The sequence below is a fragment of the Scyliorhinus torazame genome, chromosome 13 (genome assembly GCF_047496885.1).
Source record: "Scyliorhinus torazame isolate Kashiwa2021f chromosome 13, sScyTor2.1, whole genome shotgun sequence".
NCBI lineage: Eukaryota > Metazoa > Chordata > Chondrichthyes > Carcharhiniformes > Scyliorhinidae > Scyliorhinus > Scyliorhinus torazame.
In genome coordinates, this window is record NC_092719.1 from 32,183,906 (window position 1) to 32,205,435 (window position 21,530).

General features: G+C 46.9%; 1 protein-coding gene across 4 annotated transcripts in view; it reads left to right on the forward strand.

The window, feature by feature from the left end:
- The first annotated feature begins 11,514 nt into the window (after positions 1–11,514).
- The window catches only part of LOC140387934 (plexin-B2-like), a 311,161-nt gene continuing 301,145 nt past the window's right edge, over positions 11,515–21,530 (forward strand). For 2 of the 4 annotated variants that reach the window (XM_072471277.1, XM_072471280.1), the window contains exon 1: positions 11,515–11,835. The gene's annotated coding sequence lies outside the window, so the exon portion shown is untranslated. Of the gene's footprint in view, positions 11,836–12,741; positions 12,919–21,530 lie in introns of those variants that run through there. The other 2 variants (XM_072471279.1, XM_072471278.1) reach the window with 2 other exon arrangements.

Genomic DNA, 21,530 nt, shown 5'->3' on the forward strand with positions numbered 1-21,530 from the left:
CCCCTGCTGCCTTCTAGTACTAGAACACACCTGGGGGGGGGGGGGGGGGGGGGGTGTTGGTTGGCATTGACCGGGCGTGTTTCGGCATTGCTGCTGTGGTCACCCCCGTGTGTACCCTGCCCCTTAGTCCCTTCTGGCTCCCATGTCCTGCGTTTTCCTTCCGTCTTCTCCCCCACTCCTGTCGCGGAATCGGCTGGTGAATAGCTTCCATGTGTTGCAGATGTCTTCCTCCGATCCCCGAATGGCATATTGTATTTTTTCCAATTTGAGAATCTGTCAAGTCAGACAGCCAGTCTGCGGAATAGGGTAGTGCTGCAGATCGGCTGTCGAACGGGACTCTTCAGCTGATGATAAGGGAGGCAAAGGCTAAGGCGTCCGCCCCTCTCCCGTAAAGGGTTATGGCTACTCCAATACCCAGAAGACTGCCACTAGTGGGCATGGTTCCATCCTAAATCTCACAATCTTGGACATGGCCTCGAAAAAGGCGGTTCAGTACCCGACGAGTCTGGGGCAAGACCAGAACACGTGGCTGTGGTTGGTTGGGCTTCCCTGGCACCATTCACATTTGTCCCCCATCTCCAGGAAGAACATGCTCATTTGTGTTCTGGTTAAGTGCACCCTTTGCACCACCTTCAGCTGTGTTAGGCTAAGCCCTGAGCATGACATGGAGTTCGCCCTACGCAGCACTTCGATCCAGAGTCCTCCCCCTATCTCTATGCCCAGCTCTTTCTCCAGTGTCTTGTCCAGTGGTTACCGTACCTCCTCTAGTAGTCGTTCGTACATGTCAGCACAATTACCGTCCCTTAGGTCAGACGTCTGTCCAGTGTCAGGTAGCTGGCGAATGTTGCTATTTCCTTTCGGAGGAACTTCTTTATTTGCATGTACCGTAGCTCATTCCCTTTCTGGAGTTGGAGCTTGTCCATGAGCTCCTCAGGGGAGCTACTCTGTCATCCATGTATAAGTCTCCTACTGTCAGTGCCCCTTCGTCCAGGTCTCCACCTTTTAATGGAGGTGTCCATAGTTGCGGAGGGGGGGGGGGGGGGGTATTTATGGTTCTTGCAGATGCAGGCCATGGTGAATTTTGCAAACAGCTTGAAGTGGTGTCTCAGTTGGTTTACATTCTCAGCGTGGCCACTACCACTGCGCTTCTTGAGTATCTGGCTGGGGGAATGGGAGCAGAGCCGTGGCTAGTGCTCGGAGGAATGTTCCCATGCAGGAACCCTCCTGCAATTGAATCTATTCCCCTCCAGGCTCCTTGACCCATCCCTGTACTCTTTCTGCGGTAGTTGCCCAGAGGTAGAATAAGGCGTTTTGGAGGGCCAGGCCCCCCCCCATGTTCCTCCTCCTGTGTAGTATGATCCATGGGTTCTTTCCTCCCCCCACACCCCCACCCCCCACACACACAAATACCATGATTAATCTGTCTATCATGGTGAAGAAAGCCTCAGGGATGAAGATTGGGAGGGATCTGAACAGGAAGACTAGGCAGCACGTTCATTTTGATTGTCTGCTCTCTACCTGCCAGAGAGAGCAGGAGCGAGTCCCACTTCAGCAGGTCCTTCTTTACCTCCTCCACTAGTCTCGACAGGCTCCATTTGTGGATCCATGTCCAGTCGTAGGCTATTAGACCGCCAGGTATCGGAATTTGGCTTGGGTTCACGGGGAAGATTTCACCCCTGCTCAGTTTTGGTTTGAGAAGGCTCCAAACTCCCTTCGGAGCTCCATTATTCCTCCATGCTGGCTAGGGGGTTTGAGACATAGAGGAGCAGGTCATCCACATAGAGTGAGTCTCTGTGCTCTCTGACTCCTCTCTGAATGCCACTCTACCCCTTTGCTGCTCTGAGAGCAAATAACAGAGTGGACAAAGGGCATCCTGCCTCGTGCCTCTGTGCAGCCTGAAGTATTCAGAACTGGTGCCATTTGTCCATGGGGTGCTGCAGTACTTTCACCCATGAGGTGAACCCCAGCTCAAACCATTCCAGTACCTCCATTGGACTCTGTCCAGGGAAACGATAATTTCTGGTGTCTCCTCCCCGGGTGGCATCATGATCACGCTCAGCAGGCGTCTGATGTTCACCGTTAGTCATCTGCCCTCGTCAAAACCTCCAGCCAGAGAAAGTGGTACAGGGCCCCCAGCCAGGCCGCCACACCCAATGACATTGACGACCACCATTCCAACAGAATCATTTGGCGGGCAACAAGAGAGGCAAAGGCCACAATATTGGCTCTTCCTCCCTCCATCAGCTCCGACATTTCCAATACCCCCAAAATTGCCACCAATGGGTCCGACCCGGCCTCTACCCCACAATCTTTGATAGCGCCCTGAACACCCCCCTCCCCGTATCTCTCCAACTTCTCGCAGTCCCTGAACATATGAGCGGATTTGCTGGTCCTCGCCACACTTCTCATACACATCCACCACCCCTGGCAGAACCTACTCACCCTCACCATATGCCCCCTATGCACCACCTTAAAGTGAATCAACTCATCCTCGCACACAAGGAGGTTGAATTTACCCTATGCATCGCCTCACTGAACACTCCTCATCCTATCAACCCCCTCCAACTCCTCCTCCCATTTCTCCTTAAACTTCACCACCTGCGCTTCCTCCTGCTCCCCCAGCCACTCATATATATCACCAATCCTATCCTCCCTTTCTACATTCGGAAGCAGCAACTACTCCAACAGGGTATACGCCGACAACTTGGGAAACCTTCTCCATTCCTTCTGCGCCAAGTCCCTCACTTGCATATACCTGAACTCGCTTGCTTTCGGGAGCTCTACCCTCTCCCGCAGCTCTTCCAGACCTGCAAACCTCTCATCAGGTGTATCACTTGCCCTCACCAGCCCCATTCCTATAGATGCCATCCTTCTCTCCCGTCTTAAACCCATGGTTCCCACTCAGTGGTGTCAGCACTGACACCCCCTCCATCCCAAGTGTCTCCTCAACTGGTTCCACACCCTAATCGTGGGCTGCACCACCAGGCATACTGTATACATCCTCGGTGCCAGCGGAAGCAACGCCGTCACCTTGGCCCTCAGGCTCCTCCTCCATCCTAACCCACTCTAACTCCTCTCCTTCCCATCACCACCTCACCTTCTCCGCATTCACCGCTCAATAGTAATAGGTTTGGTAGCACCAACCCCTCTTTCTGCATCTGTAACAGGGCCCTCTTCACCCTAGGTTCCTTCCCCGCCCATATAAACTCCCAAAACCGCTGCATTCAGTTTCCGAAAAAGGCCTTCGGGAATACAAACATGAACCTGGGCAGAACATTCATTTTAATCAACTGCACCCTCCCCGCCAATGTCAAGTTAACGTATCCCATCTCCTAAAGTCCCCCTAACCTCTTCCACCAACGTTGTCAGGTTCCAATTGTGCATTGTCGACCACACCCTGTCACTTGAACCCCCAAATACCTGAACCTGTCCCTGGCTACCCTAAACGGCAATGCCTCAAGATTGGTTCCCCGACCCGCCGCATTCACCGGAAACATCTCTTTCCGACATTCAACTTATAGCCCGAGAAGGCCCAAAGCCTCTCAACATTATCCATAATTCTATCCATACTCTCCAATAGGTGCAATATGAACAGCAGCAGATCTGTCCCCCTCGCTCCTGGGGGTTAAGCCATCCTCACCACGTGGACATGCCCCTGCACTCCAGGGTTCCCCTTCATTTGGGGGCCATTCGCGATAGCCGCTGTTAAATTCCTTGTTCCAGCTGTTCCCATGTGCAACCTGTTGTAGCCAGCATTCAACCCCCCCCCCCCCCTGGACCCATCCACCCCTCCCGCCACCCTTCCCAGTGCCCCTGTGGGTGTCACCCCCTACTTCCCCCCCCTTGTTCTTCCCCTGCTCTTCCCCCCTGACCTCATGTTGTGCCCCTCCCCTTCTGCCAGGTGCTCCCTCCTTCCAGGAGCTACGCCACAGCCCCCCCTACCCTCTTACTTCCCTGTACCAGCCTGTTCACCAGCCTGGTGGCCCCCCGCCCCAGGAGCAACACCCCCACTCCTCCATCCATTCTGTTCCCCACCCATTGCGATGCCCCTTTGTCTTCTCCTCCCTCCCCCCCCCCCACCCCCCCCCCCAAGGACGTGCAGTTATTAGGAAACAAAGAAACACCATCATGATCAATGGTCCATATGTGTCCAATACTGTTGCTGTTTTCCCAGTCCGTTCTTGCGCATAATCTCCTCTGCATCTCCTGGCATTGTGAAGTAGTGTTCCCTATTTCCATAAGTTACCCAAAATCTTGCCGGGCACAGCATCCCGAACTGCACCTTGCTCCTGAATACAGCTGCCTTGGCTCCACTGAACATGGCCCGGCCGGTGCCAATATCGTGGTATATTCGGACCTTCCTAATTTCAGGACTAGTTGTTCCTTGCCCAGTTCTGAATCTGCTCGTTGTCCTGGAATCGTTGGAGCTTGCCGCTAATCGCCTGTGGTGGTTCTCTTGCCTTGGGCCCATGCCAGCATGACCCGTGGGCCCTGTCTACCTCAAGGGCCTTGGGGAGGTTTTTGCCCCGGACCATCGGTGTCATGTAATTCATTGGCTTTCTGCCCTCTGGGGCATCAAGCAGTCCAACAATCCTAAGGTTCTGGTGGCAAGACCTGTTCCCCTGGTCTTGCACCTTCCCCTTGAGCACTCTCTGTGCTGCTCCAATCTCACCTCCTCTGCTTTGAGTGAGGTGATCCAGTCACTCTGGTCAGTGGCTGCCTTCGCTAATTCCCACACCATCGCCTCCTGCGTTTCCAATTGGCATTCCATTCTCTTCAGTGCCTCCTTGAAGGGGGCCAAGGCGTCGGCTACCACTAACTTCACAGTCACCATGAGGTCCTCCTTAATGGGGTCCCTACATTTTAGGAGGTCTTATGTCAGGAGCTCTATCCATTGCCCTGTCAGGGGAGGGCCAGCAATTGCGTCGGTGATTCAGCTCGATCCGCCATGTCCTGCTCTGCCTTGCTCCTCGTGTCTGTTGCCTCCATGTTCCTCTCCTGGCTCTTACTGTTTTGTTACCTTTTCGGCCCTTTTGCTGGCATTTCCTCAGATATATGATGTTTCAGGGTGAGGTTGGGGGTGGATTTTGTTCACTTAGTGACCAATCTTCAGGTCAAAAGAACCTAGGTTGAAGTCTCTAGCGGGCGAGACAACTTTCATTTGACTGCTCAGCACATCCCCGCCACCGGAAGTCCTCTTAGTGTCTATTATTGATAAGCAAGTGTGTATGAGGCTGAAAGTTATGCAAGACTTATTCAGTTCCAAAATGATCCTTCAATCCAAACATGTAAATTAAAAATTACTTTCTTTTGTTAACTGATTTGTAATATTTGATCCTTCTCAATCTCATCCTCAGCTGTAAACATCAGCTTGTTTATATACTATGATTCTTCTGATTGATTAATCAAAATTGCGTTGCTATTACATAAACTCAAGGATCTGTTTTGTTAACGCAGCTAGTCAAAGCAAGAAGAACAGACATATGGGCAGGATTTTCACAGAGCTAGGGGGACTCCGTAGAGGTGCATTAGTTTGTTTAAACAGCTGCATCCCAGGAAACACTGCTTGATTGATAGCTCTTGCTGTGATCTATTCTGACAATTGCACAATGTTTATTGAGACAAGATAATGAGGTGCAAAGTGCTTGCAGTCTCTGCTTTGATACTTTAAAGGGTCAGCATGATTGATAATTTTACTGGGAAGTCGTGAAAGGGATTTTTTTCACAAAATGAAAAATTATTGATGCAAGCCTATTTTTGAAAGCTTTTTCTCAAATCATATTGTCACTATGGGGCCATTGGTGCTGTACAGATTGTATCCTGGGTGAATGGGCATGAATGTGCCATAGCTTGGCATGAAAGGTATGAGTCGGCCTAGGAGTGAGTAGAGGGAACAAGTGGCATGGACTGACATGGATGGAGCCCGGGAAAGAAAAATTCCAAGGGGAGGGCCCATCATGTGTGGTTAACTAAAAAAAGTTAGACAGTATTAAATTTAAAGAAAAAGCATATATTTGTGCAAAGACCAGTGATAGGTCAGAAGATTGGAAATAATATAAAGAACATCAAAGAATTACATAAAGATTGATAATGGGGAAAAACTAGAGTACGAGAGAAAACTAGCTAATAATATGAAAATTGATAGTTAAAGTTTCGAGAAGATATTTAAATAAGAGTTAACAAAGTGAACATTGTTCCAAAAGAGTGTGAGTCTGGGGAATTGATAATAGAAAGTAAGGCTATGACCAATGAATTAAACAGCTATTTTCCAGCAATCTTTACTTTACAGAACACAAGGAACATCCCAGAGCAGGTTTAGCTCAGTTCGCTGGATAGCTGGTTTGTGATGCAGAGCAAAGCCAACTGCAAATATGTGTAAATCAGGAAATGGGTTGGAAGATCTGTAAAACTCTATGACTGTAACTCAGGAAAACTACAATCACCAGGAAAGTGGTATTGAGCAAATTGTTAGGTCTGTGGGCGGGCAAATCCCCTGGTTCGGATGTTCAACCTAAGGCTTGAAAGAACTGGCTAATGAGATAGTTGATGTATTGATTTCAATTTCTCAAAATTCCCTAGATTCGGAGGTTATACAAGATTGGAAGATAGCAAATGTATTCAAAAAGGGAGGGAGGCAGAAAGCAAGAACCTACAGGCCAGTTAGTCTATCATCTATCACAGGGAAAATGTTAGAAGCCATTATTAAAGATGTCATAACAGGGCACTTCGAAAAATTCAAGGCAATCAGGCAGAGTCAACATGATTTTGTGAAAGGGAAATCATGTTTAACTTATTTATTAGTTATTTGAAGGAATCACATGTGCTGTGGATAAAGGGGAACCAGTGGATGTGCTAAACCTAGATTCCCAGAAGGCATTTGATAAGGTGCCACATCAAAGGTTATTGTGGAAAATAAAAGCTCATAACGTATGTTACTACCATATTGGCACACTAACAGAAAACAGAGTTGGCATAAATGGGTCATTTTCTGGTTGACAAGATGTGATGAGTGGTGTGCCACAAAGGATCAGTGCTGGGGCCTTACAAGCTTTTTACAAATTATCGCAATGATTTGGATGAAGGGACTGAAGGTATGGTTACTAAATCTGCTGGTGACACAAAGAGAGGGAAGTAAACTACAAAGAGGACATAAGGAGGCTACAAAAGGGAGAAAGATAGGTTAAGTGAGTGGGCTACAATCTGGCAAATGGAGTATAATGTAGACAAATGCGAAATTGTCCATTTTGGCAGGAAGAATAAAAAAGCTTATTATCTAAATATGTGAGACTGCTCAGGTCTTAACCAGGTTAACAATTTGCTTAAGAAAGTCACCTTCACTGACTGGGAATCGAAGCTGAACCATATCAGTGGCAGCGCGGAATCCTAACCACGAGACCACGAGAGAATCAATGGATGCAGCATACAAGGCATGAGGGGAAGATCGATATTGTTCCTTGAAGGAGGTTGAAATAGTATTAAATAACAGATGAGGAGGTTGAAAATAGGGGACCAAGGAAGAAGAGAGTAGGCTTCCTGGATGAGACAAGTGTAACAACGGCTGGGGGAGATATTGGGCAGGAGCTGGATTATGGGGTGGATGAAACTCAGTTGTGAATAAGGCAGAAGGAAAGGCTATGAATTAAATACTGCCAGGAAAGAAACATCAGAAAACACAGAAGCAGTTGCATGGACAGCCTTGACTTTGGATGCTTATAATTTCCCTAATGAGTTCCTTATATTTGTGGATGATAATGCATGTAAAGGGAATTATTAATTGGAAATAATTTGGGGTTGATACTGCGCCACTCCCCAGGATGTTCTTGCAGCAAGGTTGTCAAGCCAGGTCTGGCCATCAATGGTCTGGGCGGTTGTTCTGGGCCAGAGTTTAGAGAACCCCAAAGTGTATCATGGAGTTCACCTGACCCACAACTTTTAATAGATTGTGGTATGGGGAGCACACGGCCCACTCTACAGGTGTGGTACAGCAGAAATGGAAAAAGTATTTCTTAAAGCAAAACAATGTTTATTCTATTAACTCAAGTGAACCTTTTTAAAATAAATAGTGAACATCTTAGCAACCATTAATTCAAATACAACCCCCAAAGAATACAACACTAAGTAATCCGTAAACTGTCCTTTTAACATCCAGAAGACTTAAAAAACTTTAAACAGAAGCACAACAGGTTAAAGTCACTACTGAGAACATTTATAATTCTGAATTCACCAAATGATCAAGAGATAGTCTTTTCGTGGCAGAGAGAACAGCAGTACACCTGCTCTGTCTGGCTTCAGCTCCAACACTGAAAGCGAAACCAAAAAGACACAGACACACCCAAGCTTTTCTCAAAAGTGAAACTAAAAAGCAGAGCCAGAGCTCAGCTCCACCCACACTCTGACATCACTGCAGTAACATGAGCAGCCAAACATTTCTTAAAGTGACATTCTCATGACACGGTCGATTACCAGTTACATTCAAGTCTGTGGCTTGTAACTATATCGATGCCAGTTTTATGGGAAAGCAATGGATAGAAGGCCAGCTGACAAGATGGATCACAGATTTTGAGATATACCATTGTAGAGTAGATCCAAAATATGTTGATTCATTTCAGGCTGGAAGGTGGGGTGTTGGGAGTTTGAAAGGTTTCTTGCGAAGAAGTTGGGAGTTAATGTTTCCTGGAGGCAGATGTTCTGATCCCATTTTAATTTGATGGGAGACAATAATGTCACAGTCTAATAACCCAGAGACCCAGGCTAATGCCCTGGGCTTGAATGCCACCATGGCAGCATTCTACTAATTAATAAAAAACTAAAGCTAAAAAACTTGGAATTGAAAGTAGGTCTCAGTAATAAGGTAAGGCCATAGTCCCAGTTGGCCAGAGGCTGCATTCCCCTTTGAGGGGGAGAGCTGATTGGTGGTGATTTAACCAGAGGGTCACCACATCTCAGGCGAGGGGCCAGGTTGAGAAGGCAGGGCCTTTATGAATAACATCAGTCATTACGGGAATTGAACCTACACTGCTGGCCTCTTTCTGTATCACAAATCAGCACTATAGACAACTGAGCTAAACCGGCATCAATAACAGTGATCATGAAACTATTATTGATTGTTGGAAAACTTTTGGCTTATAAATGTTCTTTAAGGAAGGAAATATGCTGTGATTACCTGGTCTGGCTTACTTGTGACACCAGACCCACAGCAATGTGGTTGGCTCTTAACTGTTCACAAGGGTAATTAGGGATGGGCAGCAAATACTGGCATTGTTAGCAATACCAACATCCTGTGAAAAAAAATCTCAATTCCAATTCCTCAACTTTAACCAGTAATAGTGGAACTGGCTATAGATATGGATTTTATACAGTTCATTTTGTCCATAGTGGAAGGCAATTGGTTCATATCCTGCCTGCCAAGTTTAGCTGTGCATTTTCTTTATATTTTTTTTACACTATTTAACATATGGAGCTATAATGTACAGGACTGCATCTATACATTACATGTGCGTTTTGACAGCTCTGCAAGTTGTAGTTGCTGCCCTAGGTTCCAGCAGCTTTCCTGCTTACCAGTGCAGAAGTTAATACAATGCAATGGACTTTCATTGTACACTATTACAATGGAGCAATTACATTGAGTACCAGCAATGGCTCAGTGGTTATAACTCTTGCCTGAGTTGCAAAGTTCTGGGTTCAGTTTCCACTCAGGCTTGAGCACCAAAATCAAGGCTGACACCCCAGTGCAATACTGAGGGAGAGCTACATTGTTTGGGGGTGCTGTTTATCGGATGAGACATTGAAGCCCCACCAAGGCCAGGCTTCATGCATACTCTAGTTTATTTGGACAACAAAAATAGCCACAGTCGCAGGGTACAATGTTTGTGTCCGAGCTTTGGGGGAGGGGGGGGGGGGGGCAGCTGCAATGTCTGTCCGGTCTGGGCTGCAGGTTTTAAACGCCCGCCGAATAGTTTCTATTGGGCAGCCTCTGCCTGCTCAACAGGGGAACTCATATTCTGCAAACACATTTTGGGGGGGGGGGGGGGGGGAAAGAGAGATCTATCCACAATACCCGCGGCCTTCATAACAATCATTAAAAAATCCGTACACATTATCCAGTCGTTATTACACAGAGAGTTTGCTGCGGCTGCTGTGTTGTCTGCATTACGAGAGTGAGTACACTTCAGAAAGCCTCTCACAGGCTGCTATCCACTCTTGAAGCGTCCCGTGGTGGTGAAAAGTGCCAGATGGACGCAACGTGTCACGGTGTTGGTGCATATTGGGAGTGAGCGAGTAAAAGTGATAAAAAGTGGGTTTCAGGTGCTGAACAGGCTCCCCCCTCGCACCGTCAGTCAGCCGCCTTCTCATTCAGCCAACTCGCTGAACCGGCCCCAACATTCGGCTTTTCCCAACCGGCCAAACCGTCCGAAAAAACTCAAGTGGGCGGCAGTTTAGCCCCCATGTAAAAAAAAAGTAGCTGGAAGGTGAATAAAGCTGACAGGCAGGCAGACAGAGCAGACCAGCCCAGCCCAGGCAGGCAGGCAGACCGAGCAGCCCAGACCAGACAGTCAGAGCAGCGCAGACCAGACAAAGCAGCCGAGACCAGACAGGCAGAAAGAGCAGGCTAGACCAGAGAGACAGAGCAGCCCAGACAGACAGTCAGAGTAGCCCAGACCAGACAGAGTCAGAGTCAGAGTAGCCCAGACCAGACAGAGTCAGAGTAGCCCAGACCAGACAGAGTCAGAGTAGCCCAGACCAGACAGAGTCAGAGTAGCCCAGACCAGACAGAGTCAGAGCAGCCCAGACCAGACAGAGAGACCAGACAGGCAGAAAGAGCAGGCCAGACCAGAGAGACAGCCCAGACCAGACAAACAGTCAGAGTAGCCCAGACCAGACAGAGTCAGAGTAGCCCAGACCAGACAGAGTCAGAGTAGCCCAGACCAGACAGAGTCAGAGTAGCCCAGACCAGACAGAGTCAGAGCAGCCCAGACCAGACAGAGAGACCAGACAGGCAGAAAGAGCAGGCCAGACCAGAGAGACAGAGCAGACCAGACAGAGTCAGAGTAGCCCAGACCAGACAAACAGTCAGAGTAGCCCAGACCAGACAGAGTCAGAGCAGCCCAGACCAGACCAGACAGTCAGAGCAGCCCAGGTCAGACAGAGAGACCAGAGACACAGCAGCCCAGACCAGAGAGACAGAGCAGACCAGACAGAGAGAAAAACACAGACTTAAAAAAAAAATCCCCGAAATAAAATTCCATGCAGCCGACAAGAGCCCGATGAGCGGATTCAGAGCAGCAAAGACGGTGTTGCTCACACGGCTCCCAATTTGTTTCCGATGAAGAGACAGCCACAAGGGGCTGGATGATAAGGGGCCGCTCGGCCCGCCCTCGCGGACTAACTCACAACTTGTGGCAGCTCCTGATGATGGTTGTGACGCCGGCCGTGTGGTGAATTCCCACAGCCCCGTCCGCCTTGTCTCCATCACTGACCCCCCCCCCCCGCCGCCCCGCCCGAAAAAAAAAATCACACCCAACATCCATTCCCGCAGCCTCTGTAGCTCTGTGCCAGCTGCGCTTCGGCCGCTGGAAAACTTGCTCTTAAATAAAAAAGAGAAAGAAAGTGGGAGAGAAAGAAAGAGAGAGAGAGCCTTTCTCCTCTTCAATTATTCGCCAGCAATCGGCCGATTCCATTTCCTGTTCCTCGTGTCGTTGTTACTCCAGGAGCGGATGTGTGCATCGCCCACAGGTGAGTCCTTCCTCTCCCTCCGGATTAAAACCCAGGGCGGGCCATGAGAAGCCGCTCACCTTGCTGAAGCCTCTCCACTCGAAGCACACTCCGAAAATAAAGGTGAGGAGCTCGCCTTGTCCTCCTGTGGCTGGGCACATTCCATGGGGGGGATCCTCCCTCCGCCTGGTTTATCTCCTCACTCCGCCTGGTTTATCTCCTCACTCACCCTTGGTTTTACTGAACCTGAAAAGAGGGAGGGGGAATTAAAAAGTTGCATAGACTGGGGGACGCGCGGCGAATGCCCCCTCCCCTTTCAACTTTGCAAGCTAACTTCTTTTGGGGCTTCGCTGTAAAAGGTCTGGAATGAAATGGCTGCTTGGGTTGAGATGGCTTTTAATTTGAAAGGAGATCGGTTTCCCCCTGTAAGGTTGATGATTATCCCAGCCCAACCCTACTTTACAGGAGAACATCGACCGACTCCTATTGTTGATCAGAGCCCCCCCCCCCTCCTCTCTTTCCTTTTGTGTCTCATCTGGAGGGTGTGTGTGAAAAATACCCCCAGGACAAATGGAGGGGACGGTTTGTGGTAAATTGATATCTAAGGGGGGGGGGGGGGTTGTTGGATCCTAATCCCTAGATTTCAAGTTTGAGCCTGACGTCAGCCTCGTTTAACCATTTACTGGCCGGGTCCCTCTTGGTTCGATGTTCTGTTTTCCCTATGGGATCCCTTTCTTCCCAATGTTTGTACCTCCCAACTGCAGAATGCCATCATAAATGTACGCGGGACGGTTGATTTCCTCCCCCCCCCCCCCCCCCAACACCCTTTTTTAAAAGAGGAAAATAAAGTTTGACTTCTTCTCCTGGCACCGATTGTTTCAACGCGAGATATTCTTCACGCCTTGGGCGTGGTGGAGATTTCACTCCCCCTGAGGGTTTTTGTTCTGTCCGAGAATTTGGAGGCTGTTGTCAAAATGTGACGCTGACATACTTCCCAACTTCATGAAGCGAACTTTTGAGACATAACCCCCCCCCCCCCCCCCTTTATTTATTTTTGCTGAGAGAGCTGTGCCGGGGAAGGTTCTTTTTCAAGTGCTATTTCTGTGTGGTTCCACTGAGCCTGCCGTGTTTTTCATTGTTGAATGCAGCTCTCGCCTATTTCCAGGAGGAATCTTTGTTTTGCCGGCGCAAAGTGGCGCCTACAAGGTAACTGCGTAGCTGTCGACACTGTCAGCTCCTGCTGTTCATAAGTTTTGGTCAAATTTCGGGATCTTTCGTGCATGGTCAGGGAAAACAAATATGTCACTGGGCGTGAACCCAAATTTAATAAACCCTCGCTTAATATTTTAATTTTTGTTATTGCTTCCAAACTCATCCCGATTTGGCTTTTGCAGGTTTAGTGGTGTTTATTGTAATTTTTGTACGGAATGGGACGAAAGCCTGCCTCATCGTGTGCATTTTGGAGACTGGTGTTTGACATTGTGCATTGCTGATGTGTATTTAAAGGAACACCAATGGTGACTGTTGTAAAGTTTATGAATTTTTATTCATGAGCTTCAGCTGACCTATTTTAGAGAAAAGTTGATTTTTTTCCCCCAGAGGATCTTCCTGACTTCAGTGGGCCGTTTAAAAAAAAAAAAATGTACAACTCCTATGTTTTCACACCTCCATAATATTGTGTTGTTTCCTGCCATCTCTAGGCACGGTGCTTCTGATAGTTTACACAGGAGGATTACCACTTTTGAGGCTGCTTGGTTTTTGATTACTGGGAAATTCTCTGCTCCGCATAAGCGATTCAGAGATGAATTAGTGCTAAGCTGAATATGTTCAGGCTAGTGACCTGAGTGAAAGAGTGCTTTGTAGGATAGTTTCAATGTATCCAGAGTGTGGAAACATGTACTGCATTCATGAATGTGTGTGGTGGAGTGCTGTCCCACAGATCTGGAGGATGCTGGTCTGTCTCTCTTAGAGTTCCTAATTCTGAGTTTTCTAGGAAGTGCTATTAAGTAGAGGCCAGACACATCCCTGCAGGGAGAGAAAGATAATTCCTGCTGGGAAATCACTCTTGGCAGCTTTTGTGTGCTTGCTAACACCTGAGTCTAATGTTAACAGAAGCCTCTTGGGAAAACGTGTGCGGGACCTTGAATGCAGGACAAAAGAAAACATATTTCTCTGTGAAAGGCCTGGTAAATTATGACCCCAGTTCTCCTCTCCGCCTCACACGCCTTGGGAGGATTAATCCTATATTGCGTTTTCATGGTGAGCTACATCTTTTTGTCCACCTTACAAGCATATCTTGTAAACAATACGCAATTAGAATGCATTTAAAGATGGGTGTGATGCACAGTGCGGTATTGTTTTAGGTCTGGCTGGAACTCTCGTGTTTTCATGCTGCCATTTTTGGGGGAGTAGTTGGAAGCGTGTTTTAAAACCTCGGCCAGCCACGGAGGAGAGCACAAGATACTTTACAATGAGTAAGCCTTTTTAGTCCCTCTTTACTCATTTGTCTATAAGAGGCTTTCCAGCCTCTCTCCTTCCCCTCTCCATCCCCCTCTGCATCCAGTTCTTCAAACAATTCAAGCTTTTATTTTATTTGCTCATGGGAAGTGAGCATTGCTGGCAAGGACAGCATTTATTGCACGTTCCAAATTGTCCTTGAGAAGGGGGTGGTGAGCCCCCCCCCCCCAACCAAACCTGGACTCTGTGAAGAATAATTTTAATTTATTTTACGAGGTGTAATTTTTGTAAGCTAATTCAAAACATTCCTGATCTTTTAATTTTAATAATCTTTATTGTCACAAGTAGGCTTACATTAACACTGCAATGAAGTTTACCGTGAAAGGCCCCTAGTTGCCACACTCTGGCGCCTGTTCGGGCATAATGAGGGAGAATTCAGCATGTCCAATTCACCTAACAGCACATCTTTTGGGACTTGTGGGAGGAAACCGGAGCACCCGGTGGATACCCACGCAACAGTGGGAGAACGTCCAGACTCCGCTCAGTGACCCAAGACGGGAATCGAACGTGGGCCCCTGACACTGACCATCCTATTAAATTATATCTTATCTCAGAACAGTTGTTCTTCTCTAGTTTTCCAGTTTTTTTTTCATTGTGATTTGTCTCTGTATGCCCTTCAGTGCTTGAATGTGCCTTTGGTGTCATCTACTTTTGGTTAATGACTTCAACATTCCATTGGTTTTGTTGATGGCTGCTTTTTATTGGTTTGACACAGAGAGTGTCAGGTCTTGTAAGACTTCTATTTATCCTTGCCGATTTCAGCACCATTCCACATTGTGTTTCATACATTTGGATTGGATTGGTTTATTCTCATGTGTACCGGGGCACAGTGAAAAGTATTGTTCTGCGTACAGTTCAGACAGATCATTCCATACATGATTAGAAAATACATGGGCAAGCATAAAATACACAATGCAAATACATCGACACAGGCATCGGGTGGTGCATACAGGAGTGTAGTACTACTTCGTAGAGAAGACGTGTGAAGAGATTAGATCAGTCCATAAGAGGGTTGTTTCGGAGTCTGATAACAGCGGGGAAGAAGCAGTTTTTGAATCTGTTGGTGCGTGTTCTCAGACTTTCGTATCTCCTGCCTGATGGAAGAGGGTGAAAGAATGAATAAGCCAGGTGGGAGAGGTCTTTGATTATGCTGCCTGCTTTCCCAAGGCAGCGGGAGGTATAGACCGAGTCAATGGATGGGAAGCGGGTTCGTGTGGTGGACTGGGTGGTGTTCACAACTCGCTGTAGTTTCTTATGGTCTTGGGCCGAGCAGTAGCCTTACCAGGCTGTGATGGAGCCAGATAGGATGCTTTCTATGGTGCATCTGTAAAAGTTGGTAAGGGTTAATGTGGACATGCCAAATTTCCTTAGTTTCTTGAGAAAGTATAGGTGCCGTTGTGCTTTCTTGGCCATAGCGTCGATGTGGGTGGACCAGGACAGATTGTTGGTGACACACCTAGGAATTTGAAGCTGTCAACCATCTCCACCTTGCCCCCGTTGATGCAGCTAGGGTTGTGTACGATACTTTGCTTCCTGAAATCAATGACCAGCTCTTTAGTTTTGCTGACATTGAAGGAGAGATTGTTGTCGTTACACCATTCCATTTTTCCTCGAGTGTGCAGGCCTTTACAGTTGCCGCATTAAATTACACATACCAGTGTTCTGAAATGCATATTTTGTTCTGAGATATCTTGAATTGTCTCCTCCAGTTTCACTATTTTGCCTTGCATGGCATCTATAAACTGGATCAATTTCAATTGATCTAAGCTATCATAAATTAGAGAGTTGTAGCCCTGACAGCAAGCTGAGGCAACCTGCATCGTACTTTCCTGTATGCTTTCTCCACCTGCCCTGACCCGACCCAAGTGGACTTGACTTGAATATGTTATTTCTTACCTTTTTTTAAAATAAATCATAAAAAATAAAATAGAATAACTGGTAGGGTATTGTGCACCAGCTAAACAGCAGCAACTCTACAACTGGCAAAATTATTTACAACACATAAGTAGGCAACTGTTTGTGGGGGGCGGGGGGGGGGGGGTAAATATATATTTGGGTGCCGGAGAAACAATTACAGTGGGCAATACTCGAATGGGTTTGATGTTGGTGTTGTCACTTGCTTCTCCCGGACAGATCTCACTGCTGTTGCCTCGCGCTCACCTCCGCTTCAGCTGTTCCTCCTGTCTGGCCCCCCCCCCCCCCCCCCGGCCCCGCCGTGCCTCCTGTGGTTCGCCTTTCTTTCCTCTTAGGTTTAGCTGTCCCTGCCCACCTGTCCCGGTCTATCTCTCCCTCTCATGCTTTGGCTACTTTCCCCTGATTCTTGGCTACCTGGCTATTCTTCTGCTTGTTCGTTGGCCACAAACAGGTCCTGGAACAGTTGGGTGAATGGCTCCCACGTTCTGTGGAAGCCGTCGTCTGACCCTCGGATGGTGAATTTGATTTTCTTCATTTGGAGAGATTCCGAGAGGTTGGACAGCCAGTCTGCAGCTTTGGGTGGTGCCGCTGACCGCCGGCCAAAGAGGATTATTATTTCTTACCTTACAGCCAATTTCCATTCCATTCCTAAGATTTAACCTAAATACCCATGACTTTGAGATTGTTTAGAGTTGACAGCACAATAACAGGCCATTTAGCTCAAACTAGCCTGTGTCAATTCTGTGCGTCACATGAGCTGCCTCATGTCGTAACGTTTCTATCCTGTTCCTCCTTGGGCACCTAATTAGAAATTTAGGTTTCAGTTCCTTTTGGCTTTGTGTCTTTGACTAGGATTCCTTGTGTGGACTCTTCCCATGAAGCTTCTTTTGGAATTTAGTTTGCTGGTCGCATCATTAGCTTCCCCAGGCAAGCCTGGGTAATGGTGGGGGTCGGATGTGAACATGATTCCATTGCTCCCCGGAAATTTAGGTACACCACATTAAAGGAATTTCTATTGTCTGTTATCATTTCCTTAAGAGGTTGACCAGACACACATGCTCATTCCTGTTTACTGCCAGTTGTGCAGATAATTTAAGTTGCCTCATGATGTCTCATGTTCTCTACTGATGGTTTTCTTTGACTTGCAATGATTGTTCCTTTTTTATGTTGAATTGTTTTTTTTATATCTGACTCCTGATGTCTGGTATGTTGGGCTCACAGATTATGCTGAAGTCAGAGATTGTGATTGCCGTATCTGAGGAGTGTAATCGCTTCCACTTGCAGTGCATTGGATCATTAACAAATACAAAGTCATGATCTTGTGTTTTCCTTGACTCATGAAGCAGGCATGCTTTATATTCACCGGCTTGTGTCACTTAATTGTATTTTTTGGAGTTTTCCTGGTTTATATTCAATTGATTTTGAAATCGTCCAGTGCAACTACTTTCCTGTTTTATCATCCTTTCAATTTTATTCAGATATCTTATCTTTGCTGAGCTGGTGGTCTCAGAATGTCCCTCATTTTTCTGACACAATAGGGATGTCTAAGTAAAAAAGTTTTATATAACGGTTATTTACTTTCTACTGTACAATAAATTTGGACTGGGTTTATGCAACTTTCTTTCACACCTTCCCCCACAGGTATCAATTTTTAAATTTATTGCATTAATGTTCCTGCCGAGCCTCTTTTTTTTGTTTTAGTTTGGTTTAGATGTTATAAAGGAGCAGTTCAGATGTTATAAAGAGGCAGAGGAATGACTCTTATTTTCAGCTGACTTAGTGCTTGATACTTTCTCAGGGCAGCGCTCTGAAGGGCAGCACCTGTATATAGTCTGGATGAAGACTACACTAGCCTGTGGTCCTTCATGTTGGTGCTCGAAAACACTCATTGCTAGGCCAATGGGCCCATTTCGAGATTTTAATTTTCACTTGTGACATTATTGGCACTCAACCAACTTTTGATCATTTTTCCACCTTTTATCTACTACCATGTGAAATAATTAATAATAACCTTTATTGTCACAAGTAGGCTTACATTAACACTACACTGAAGTTACTGTGAAAAGCGCAAATGACACCACATGTGATGAATACATGTTTCCTATAATTAATGCACTGATACTGACTTGGTGCAATTCAATATAACTCTCGTTGATGTGAATTTGGTTATTTTGCTGTATGGGACCCCCAACTTTAGGACAAAATAAGTTGTTAGCAATTAATTTTAGACTGAGCAGGTAGTTCCCTTGGACTGAGAATCAAGCATGGAGAAGAAACAACTCTTCTCCGATCAGTTTCTCCGAACCTGATGGTCTGCATCTGAGGATCTTAAAATAAGTGAATGCAGAGATGGTAGGTGCATTGGTTGTAAACTTCCAAAATTCACTAGATTTGGGAAAGTTCTCATTGGACTGGCAAACTGAAAATGTGACAACACTATTCAAGGAAGGAGAGTTGCAGAAAGCAAGAAACTATTAGGCCAGTTAATCTAATGTCAGTCATTGGAAAAATGCTCGAATCCTATTATTAAAGCAGTACCAACAGGATATTTACAAAATGATAATACAATCTGGCAGAGCATACATGGTTTTGTGAAACAGAAATTGTGTCTGACAAATGATTTTTTGAGGATGTAATAAGCAGAGTGGATAAAGGGATAAAGTAGTTGCAGTTTATTTGAATTTCCAAATGGCATTCAATAAGGTGCCACATAAAAGATTACTACACCTATTAGCATTGAAAGAGGATTGGTTAGCTAACGGGAAACAAAGTTGAGATAAATTGATCCTGTTCACGTTGGCAAACTGTGCCTAGTGGAGTGCCATAGGGATCAATGCTGGACCTCAACTGTTTGGGATCTGTATTAATAACTTCGATGTATTGCAGCCACGTTTGCAGATGATACAAAGATGGGTAGGAAAGCAAGTTGTGGGAGGATACCAAGAGTTTACAAAGGGCAGAAAGATTATAATTTGGGAAAATATGAACTTGCGCACTTTAGCAGGAAGAATAGGAAATCGGGATATTCTTTAAATGGAGAGAAACTGCAACATGCTGCAGCACAGGGGGTCTGGGTACATGAATCACAAAAATATTCGCATGCCGGTATAGTAAATGATTAGGAAGGCAAATTGAATGTTGACCTTTCTTGTAAGTGGGTTAGAGCATGAAAGTAGGCAAGGACTTCCGGTGGCAACCATGCAGTCGACGGTCACGAACTTGGTGCGTGGAAGAATATTCCGACCCGTTAAGCCCGATTTGACGGCTGAACGCGGCAAGATTGTGTTGTGTGTTGAAAGCGGCTCCGTTTTGCGGTATGTCCGACACTCGCACTCCCAAGTTCAGCGTGAAAAAATATTGATTGCAAGCGGACCGTGAGGCCTGTGCGAGTGAGGTTGAAGGCGTGATGGCGGCGGGCTCCGATTCCATGCTTCCGGCACAATGGTCCACTGACCAATTTATAAAGCAGAAGCTTGAAACCTCAGAGCTGGCCAGAGTAGCCGATCTAATCCAGGCGGCTGTGGAAAGAATGGAGCACAAACTTAGCCCAGGGTGCGTCGCTGCAAACAAATGGAGGAGTCTATGGCCAACCATGAGGACCGGAGGTTCGTTAGAAGCGGAACTTACCTTGGAGGCTGATAGCCTTAAGAAGCTGCTTGAAGAGGTGGATGAGATTGAAAACCATGAGTGACGTCAAAACCTTCTCATAGTGAGATTGTCGGAGGGGATTGAGGTTTCGCAGGCCGTATCTGGTTATAAGCTCAACATGATTAAAAAATGAGGTATTCCCAATTAGCACCGGAGGGCAAGAGGGTAGTTTGAGTGAGCTTCCGTTCCGCTTGGTGAGATCGGGTTTCTGATATCTGGGGGTATGTGGCACGAGTTTGGGCCCAACCCCATAAGGTAAATTTGGTGAGAATTGTGGAGGGGATGAGAGAGGTCTGCAAGCGATGAGATGTGTTGCCACTGTCCTTGACAGGGCCGAGTTCAGACAGTACACATGGGCAGGAAGAGTGGGAGACTCTGGAATATAAACAAGAATTTCTTCCCAATCTTCCTGCCCAAATCGTTCTTTAAGAAAGTTACCAGGCTGATCCTGAGCTTTGTGTGGGTGAGGAAGATTGCTCAAACCAAGTGAGCTTTCCTGGAGAGAGAGAGAGACGAGGGGGTGGCCTGGTGCCCCCAAACGTACATTATTATTACTGGGTTGCAAGCATCATCATGGTCTGGAAGTGGATGGAGGAACAAAGGTCGGTATGGGGCAGTGTGGAGGAAGTCTCCTACAAGGAAACCACCTTGAGGGCACTGGATTTGGTAACTTTGCCATTCTCGCCAAATAGATACTCCTCAAATCCGGTGGTAATCTCTACACTGAGGGTGTAACCGGGCAGCACTTTTGAATAGGGGGCATGTATATGAAGGCTGCGATTTGTGATAGCCATAGATTTGTCCCAGCAAGACTAGACGCTAGGTTTAGGAAATGGGAGCAGCTGGCGATTTAGATGCTTTGAGGACCTGTTCGTGAGAAGTAAATTTGTGGACTTGTCTAAGCTGGAGGAAGTTTGCCAGTTACCTAACGGAAATGGGTTCAGATACCTTCAAATTAGGGCCTTTCTGAGAAAGGAGATGGGTTTGTTCCCAATGTTGCTGCCGCCGAGGATAGGCTCTTATCGGAAGATGAGATTGGGAAAGGCAAGACCTCCGACATCTATGCAGAACTGACTAAGAAGGAGGAAGCATCAATGGAAGTTATTCAGCTAAAATAGGAGGAGGAAAGGGGAGGTGGGGTGGAAGAGTGTGCGATACAAGGGGGGTTTGTTAAAGTGGCGCTGCGTGGGATTAATGCTTCCTCGTCATGCACCAGACTAAGCCTTATCCAATTCAAAGAGTGCATATGATGACAGCCAGGATGAGCCGATTCTTCATAGAGTAGACGATTATTGTGTGCAGTGTGCTGGGTCCCCGGCAAACCATGCCCACCTGTTGCGGGCTTGCCCGAAGTTGGTGAAGTTGAGGCATTTGCCTTCCGCAGCATCTCACACCACAACCCCTCCTCCAACGCCATCTCCAGCTCCTCCTCCCAAGTGACGCCATACCCTCTCCAAAATCCGCCCATAGATTGCTGAGATGCTGCCTCCACGGAGTCCCAAACTTCTTCCCCAATTCCTCCAAACTCGCAAACCACCCTTCTAGAAGTAGGTCCTTCCTTTCCATCACCCCTTGCTCCTCCCATCCCCAGCTGGCTCAAACCCATGTTTCCCTCAGATAGGCATCAACTTTGACCCCGTTGCTTGTATTTCTTGTGATCGGATGAATTCAATTCATTCTCATCTATTCAGAAAGAAGTAAAATATTGGTTGGTTTTATTTACATCAAAGCGTCTTGCA